This window comes from Pinus tabuliformis, chromosome 9, assembly GCF_031772625.1.
Source record: "Pinus tabuliformis cultivar Carrire ecotype Pingquan chromosome 9, CPIR1, whole genome shotgun sequence".
In the NCBI taxonomy this organism is placed as follows: domain Eukaryota; kingdom Viridiplantae; phylum Streptophyta; class Pinopsida; order Pinales; family Pinaceae; genus Pinus; species Pinus tabuliformis.
Genome location: NC_142307.1, coordinates 259,462,002 through 259,470,490, shown reverse-complemented (window position 1 = coordinate 259,470,490; position 8,489 = coordinate 259,462,002). Strand labels below are relative to the sequence as shown.

Here is an 8,489-nt window from a genome sequence, read left to right as displayed (position 1 = left end):
TTGTGATCCATCCAACCTCTGGTTTGTGTTAGCCCTACGCTTTGCCCGAGTGTTCGTTCATAGCATTCACCAAAAACGAGCAGGAAATCCATGAATCACAATGCAGGTCATGAAGTATCTAACCTTTGCTCTATCTTAGCCCTAAACTCTACACCTGGGTGGTATATTTTCCGTTATAAGCATTGAGAATTAAGGATTTAGGGTTTAAGTAAAAGGTCAGTGTTGAATGTTTAAAGTTGGTGAATAAAACTTGGTATTCAAGAGGTTTGAGCTTTTGAAGTTATTTGGATTACAGATTTTATGTATGTAATTGGCATGAGCACAGTCGTTCACATTTAGCTTAATTTCGCTTTATATCTATTGAAGATTTTGTGTTCACATATAACTTAACTTCGCTTTATATCTATTAGATATACAAAATCTGCTATTAGATATACAAAACCTGCAATTAAAATCAAGATAATCAAACAAGAATTTAAAGGTTTGGCTTCATGAAGCAACCCTAACCATAACTAAAAGTGTCTTTCTTTCACACAAAAAAGAAGACGACGATTACATTAGCTACAGAAAATTCGGCCGAATTGAATCCGAAACGTTCGAGTTGATCCGAGTCATTGAGGAATTTTATGACCCGACAGAACAGGAGGCCGAGTCATGACTGACTCGGCCGAGTTATTGCATGACTCGGCCGAGTCAGTCATGACTTGGTCAACCCGACCATTTCCACATCTACTAGTCCGAGTCATTAAAACTGGCTAGTCACCAAAAAAAAATGGATTTTTCTAATTTTTTTTTAACTTTTTAACATTTAGCTGATTGTTGGGGACTCCAAGGTGTTTTCTAAATTGGTTAAGTGCTATTTGAGGTCCATTCCCCTCTCCTCGTATTGATATGCTATTAAAATTTCATGGTAATGTTAAATTCTTGAAGTAAAAGGATTTGCTTAAATTTTTAACATTACCATGAAATGACTCAAGATGTTTGAGAGTGGTTCCGGCCTCATTGGATTTCATACGGAGAAAGTAGAATTTTAGATTTCATTCAAAATCTAGCAGACTTATCAGTTTTTCAGGATTGGAGGACTGCAATGTTTCCATTGAATTTTGTCATGTATTAGGGTATGGAACTCGTATTTAATCAAGAGCACCAATCCCTCTATGTACCTTGATGTTAGTGCATCAATCCCTCTATGTACCTTGATGTTAGTGACATTGGTTGTCGAACTCCTCTGGGATTCGCTCCCAAACCAGGAGCTTCTGAAAATGTCGCTCCCGCTCCCATTTTCGCTCTCTCTCCCCACTTTTGCTCCCACTCCCAAGTAACACTAAGCCAGATGATGTTGGCAACTCTAGCAGTAGCCAATAGTACTGGTCACAAACTTTTGTTGTAGAGGCCATTTATAGCCTCCTTGGTTATGTGTTTTTGTTTTGATCTCTATATCAACATCGTGTATGTATTAGACATTGCATTGGGCGCCATTTTGATATAATGGATATATTCATGAGCCTACTTTGATCATATGTTGTCTTCTATCTATATTCTAATGCTGTGTGTTTGGAAACATGAATGAAAATCTTCAAAATTATGTGTTTTATAAAAAATAAATATTTAATGTATTTTTTACAACGACCGAGTCATTGAAAGCGCGCCGGCCGAGTCGATACCAAGTCGGAGTCGGAGTCGGAATCAACCCTCGGCCGAGTCGAAGTTTTAAAACATTGCTATTAACTAATACAAATTGACTCATTATTACTATTTTAAAAAAATCAATAACTAGCAAATAATTAAAAAAACACATGATAATTCTAAAAAACCACACCACTTAAAAAATAGCAAATAATTAAAAAAACACATAATAATTTTAAATATATTTTATCAAAATTACATAATACTCAACAATTTAAAACGTAAGAAAATATAGAAAATTCAAAATAATAAAATAATCTTTAAAAAAAGATTAGGTACACATCAAACATGGGGACGAAATAATCATTCATTTAAAAACACTGGAATAACACTGCTCTGAAATTCAAAAGTTTTAGTTGGAAATAAATTATTTTTTTAACCAAATTTAATATAAAACCTAAAACAAAGAAATAACCCGTGTTTAGCTAATTGGAAACATAACTAGAAAATTTTTAAAATACAAAATTATGATTCCGAAATTTCTTCGCATTACATATATAAATAGAAACTGCTAAACAGGCACAGATGATATCGGTCACAATATGTTCAGTAAATACACATAAATGTATTCAGTAATTGAAACTACTGGTGCCTCTTAAATACACATAAATGTATTAATACTTTTATTCATCTTTACATTGGTGCCTCTCAACTGACTCCTTGTAACAGAAGTTACTTCTGGCCATCCTACTACAAGAGTCCAAAGGTGAAGCGCAGAGTTCAACGGGGTCGTTGAATGGTCCAGTAATAGTGATAATGTTGATGAAGGCTCCTTGAATCAATTTTAAGGACAACTTTTATTCACCGTTATTCTCTGGATATTCGATCTTGAAATGATCCAACACTGTCTTATTCTTTAATTCCTGGCTCCAGAAAATTCTCATGAATTCTCCAAACTTATATCCATTGTACAGAGCCGGATGCTGTTCATCAACCAGGGACGCTGCAGGGGCAATGAAGGCATCCTCCGAGGGGCCATAAAACGTAGGAATTGATATACGTGCAGTAGATGCATTCGTTACTGCTCGATGTTCCACACTTCTGAATCTCCCATTCGTTATTGACAAATTTTCAATTTTCAGGAGGAAAACAAAATATTGGATCTGTCCTTGGCTCTGGTTAAATCTCCCACATTAACAACGAAAGCGTTGGGTATGGGTTCTACAGCAACCCACTTTCAATTTCTGAGTACTGATGTCACGTGAATCTGAATGGCGTGGTGTGCCAAGAGTAATATCCGGGTTGGGGCATAGAGGATAGTACATTATATCCATGAGTTGGGCGTGTTGTCAGAAGATTCTATACAAGTAAGTGGAATCGAGGCCTAGAGATTCAGAAACGGCAGCCAGCAGCCTTAAAATCAGAGCTCTCACCTCCACAGCGTAGTTGCCTGCGATCTCTCCATAACAAAAACATATGCAAGATAAGTACTTGTTGCTGTTGCTATATATTGCTGGTATTTCAATCTTTACCGAATTTTCTGAATTTTACCGTTAAATCCACTTCATATTGCAGATTATGACGGTACTGATAAATTCAGCAATCTCAAAATCACCTACTATTTTTTAATTTATTGGAATTAATAAATGTAGAAATGGTGTTGAAGAACTCAATTGTAAACATGATAATGTAAATATCTTATTTTGGAAACCTTTTTTTAACAAAACCTTCTAGAAATGACCTTTGTTTGGCTCTTTTATACTTTAGGAATGATTACAAATAGAAATTATAAACTTATAGATAACAATGTTGCGTATTTTTATTCCTAGGCTTCACATTCTGGGTCTTTCTCTATTTTCTTTTGTGCCATTAATTTTGCAAGATTTCAATTTTCCATGGGTAAATCCATTTAGGCCCCTTTTCACCTTCATTGATTTGCTTTCTTGTTGATGAGCTTGAGGTGCATGTGAGTGGACCATGCCAATTGAAGAGAGCTCTCAAGTGAATTCGAATATGCACACACATAGAAAGTGAAACATATTTTTATTAAAGTAGGAATTACGATACTTACAACTAGCACAAAAGCACCTAAAGCCTAAGGACACACAACCAGGAAAATGGATTTGAGACCATTCAACAAAGGTTATTACCTAGTCTCCTTAAATATATGTCTACAAAACTAAGTGATCAATAAGCATCTAATCTAATAGAGACTTTATATATATATATATATATATATATATATATATATATATGCCCATATATGTATATATATATATATGCCCACAACACAACAAATTTGGCTTGGTTTGAAATGTTTTGTTCATGATGAGATCTCTTCAGATGCTCAATCTTAATATGATTGAATTCCCATAAGTGTCACCTAGAAGGTACAAGGGGAAGAAAACATATATATTTCGTACTCCTTAGAAGGAATGTCGTTCAATAACTCACAATTCGTTCATTTGATTAGGGTAAGTTGGTTTAGAATCTAAGTCCAAATAGTTTCCTTGAAATCCAATGAATATGTATCTACCTCTTATGCAAACATCATTAAAATTCTCACTTGAATGAATCAAACAATCAATCCATGAGTGTGTTAGTGCATCAGCGAACCTACATAGCGAAAAGAACAAAACGTCTTCCTTGTCACAATAATTTTGGACCACAATCTTGCTTGTTCCCACTTACTCTCCCTGAGTGTATTGGTCACCCACCTTTATTGAATTGTTTGGGCCAGAGGTCTGTCACAGTGTCACCGACTCACCACTCACTTATGAAAGTTATCCTATGTCACAATATCACCTATGGAACAGTGGAAGTGTCGCTTCGACTACAATTTGCACTAGATATCGAGTGTCTCAACATATCACTTAAAAGATTTAAAAGATATGGCTCATGAAGCTTATGAAATACTAGAACACTTTTTATACATTGTACTTATTTGACTACAAACTCTCCACGGTGGACCCTCACATTGATTCCATGTGATTATGATCACGAAGAGGATGCAGAGGATAGTCCATCTCATAGTTTTACATTGTTGGTCATCTTATACGTCCCATAAGAACTCCTTAGTAATATCCTGTTATGGCATGTCTGAGTCAAGGACATTTGATTTCAGAGTTATGGAGATTTAATTGTGAGTGTTCCATATAATTTCAATTTCAGAATTCAATAAGTCATTTATGTGTTATGGTCATTTTGTTTTTTCTTTTCTTATGATAGATATGTGTTTTTAATGAAACCTTTATTAATAAAGCGTTAATTTATTATTAAAACATCACCTTTGGAAGGGCAAAATTTTAAGCATAACGTTTCTTGAAGGGAAACATAAAGACCTAAAACGTCAAAAAAGAATTATACGATGGGTAAAGAGGAATCCAAATTCCAACCTTGCCCTTGCTCATCACTGAAATTTTTTTCGACTGTTTTATTTTTAAACTGCCCATCTCATGACATTTAATATTTATTTTTACCAGTTTTATATGATATTTTCAAATTATATTCACTAATCAACTGGGTCTAGAGTTAAAGATAAATATAGACTAGTTGATAAATAAAAAAGCTTCCAATATTACTAAATATATTCCTAACTTACTAGTTGGTAAATAAAAAAGCTTCCAATCTTACTAAATATATTCTTAACTTTAAACTATTGACTTATTATAAAAAAAATATTTTCAAATTAATCCACCTCTTGCCCTTTAAAAATAGTAAAAAAAAAAAAACTCTTATTCAGAAAATTAAAAAGCAATTGAGAAGTCTGAAAGCTTGGAAATTAGAGACATGAACTACCATGAACAACATTCACATACAAAGTCGAGAGTTAACCACAACCTGGGATAGTAATTTTCATTTTCTCTTTCAGTTAGAACTGTTTTGCCGATATACCACAACAATAAATTTTCTCTTTCTAGTTAGAATTGTTTTGCTGATATATAGTAACTTGCAGGATCCAAAGGTAGAAACGTCCTTGACTGGGCAAGCGTTTTTATGGATATTCATTTATTATTGAATTGACAAATCATTGGAATGTTCTCTTCTTTCAAATAGAGGAAGTCTATGTTTGGCAACGGGTATCATAATTAACTGTTTAAAATGGAAGGTTCATATATCATCCCTGGAGTCATGAGAATCTTGAGGTGGTCAAAAGAGAGATCTTTGTTAACATAGCCATGTAAATCTTAGAAGTCATGCTTATCCATAATTATTTCATTGTTTTTCATAATTATTTCATTGTTTTTCATTTAAATTGAAATTGGGCACTGGCAGCCATGGAAATTGTAATTGCAACTAGCTGTAAATCTTATTCAGTCCAGGGTCCGGAGGCACGTACATGATGCTTTGTGTTCGATAATTGATTATAACGCCCTCCAGGTTGTCACAGATTCGTGCATCCAATTCCATCTATAAACTTTGACTATTCCATATATATCTAATTTCTACATAGGTTTATATGTTTGACTATTCCATAGATATCCATTTGACTACATGTGTAAGATAGAGATAAAGAGGATTGAGAAATATATGAATGTCTCTCAAAGATATCCATTTGACTACATGTGTAAGATAGAGATAAAGAGGATTGAGAAATATATGAATGGCTCGCGAAGTAAATTGAGCGATGATCAAATTAATTCATTTATGGGTGGCTGTGTTGTCAAGGATGACATTGAGCATGTGGGGCTATATAGACTTATCAGACATATGTCGAGAGAGGTTTTGGAGTCTTTGTCTGTGAATAAACTGTAAAAACTCGAAGACTAACTTGAAATCGTGACAAGTAGGGTACAGAAGAAGATGTTTGTATGGAATAACAGATTGAGGCTATGACACAAAAACTTGAAGAGTCGAAAGAAGGCTAAGACATAATCAGGGTTTTTCACAAAAGAAAAATGACATATAATCTATATATGTTCTCTGATTGTCGTGGATCACTGGCAGAGACAATCATCCATTTTGTCAATTAGAAGACAAAAGTCCTATTTACGTGACATCTTCGGCCCGTGTATTTTGTGTGCAACTAGGTCAACTACACTAGCATGAAATGAACAATTGATAACTTGATCTAAAGTTGGGGATCCATTTTGTCAATTAGAAGACAAAAGTCCTATTTATGTGACATCTTCGGCCCCTGTATTTCGTGTGCAACTAGGTCAACTACACTTGCATGAAACGAACAATCGATAACTTGATCTAAAGTTGGGGATCGGGTATGACTCAAACATCAAAACCTACCAAAATCATGTTGGTTTTATTATGACAACCTACTTCGTTTTTCAACGGGTCAGAAATGTCCGGTGTTTTTAATTGAGTGGATTCGATGACATGAGAACCAGAGAAGGTTGACAAGTCCATGTCACTCTATTTTCAAAACCAGTTTGGCATTTGTAGTCGATCTTCTTGACCTATGGAATTTATGTATATAAAGAACTTGAATACAAAGAAATTTTACTTGTGGAAAAAAATTGCATAGCTCTCCTATATCATATTAATCGGATAATGCAAAACTAAAAATAATATCGCTGAAACTGAAATAAAGCATTGTGATAACATAGCAGAACTAAAAAAATAGCAGCAAGAAAGTACAAGAGAAGAGCTTACCTTGAGTAGTTGTGGATTTGCCACTCGGAAATTTTTTTCTTTTACGGGTTGTATCTCTACGAAAATGAGAAAGCTCCAGGCTCCAGCACTGTGATGGGCATTGGGCATTCACTGCATAATATTCCAATTTCCAACTTCCCCACATACCATTTGAGAATCGAGATTATGATAAAATTGGGACAAAATTTGTAGGAAATGGAAGTCAGATCATCATCGGATTGGAAAAAAAAGTTAACGCAATGATAATTCTCATAAATATTGGAACTTCATAATAAATGCCTTATCAAACCAATGATAAATTGCCAATGTTGTGTGCCTTAATGATATTGAAATCTAGATATGTTGGCCAGACAAGATGGATATGGACCCTACAATCTTAGTCCCGTAGCATTGATAATTACATAAATTCACGTAAGTGCTAGAAGCATAGAATGATACAACACGTCCAATCCAACTCAGATAAGCTAATAGTGGGTACCTATACTGTCAATTTAATATAAAATTTAAACAAATACAAATTATTAAAATATATATTTATATATATATAATTAAAAGTTGTAATTTTATTTTTTTTGTCATCGCTGCATTTGAAGAACTTCTTCAGGGTACCAGGGTTGTTTTCCTCTAAAAAGAGGTCTCGGCTCTCTGTTTAGAATCAATGTTTTTTGTTTTTTCTTTGTACGAGAATCCGTATAGTGTTTACTGTGAATTCTCTGAGGTTTTTGATTACCTTGTTGTCTTCTCAGATTCACAGCTTCTGTTTTACTACACATCTCTTCTTCGGACATTTATCCTTTAAAGGATTCCGATAGGTGTTTAAGGACAGGACTAGTCTATTGGCTTGGTTTGATGGCGGGGCTGTTGTGAAAATACTCTGTTTTCAAGTATTTTCAAACAGTTGTGACTGCTTTTTCCTTTATAAAGGGCGAAAAACGAATCTTACAGAAATGCTCAGCATATGCTTTGTAACTTTCTATATATAATAGATGGTTCGATTTTTTCATGTAGAAAAAAAAATTAAAACTTATAATTTTATTACATGCAATTATGATGGGTTTAGAAATTATTAACAAGTTAATAATAACATGTAGATTTTGAAAGTGACTATATTTGACGGTTAAAAAGGGTCAAAACATGCATATGGGCGTAAATTTTAACCCCTGAGTGGCAGCAATGACAACCCTTATCTCGATTGTAGATTCATTTAACATTCTTACGTGGCTATTTAAACCCACTTTTCCGTCGTTCATATTCAT

General features: G+C 34.1%; 1 pseudogene; it reads left to right on the top strand.

Annotated features, from left to right (window-relative positions):
• The first annotated feature begins 6,189 nt into the window (after positions 1 to 6,189).
• Positions 6,190 to 6,939, top strand: LOC149148168 (uncharacterized; annotated as a pseudogene).
• Positions 6,940 to 8,489: the final 1,550 nt, after the last annotated feature.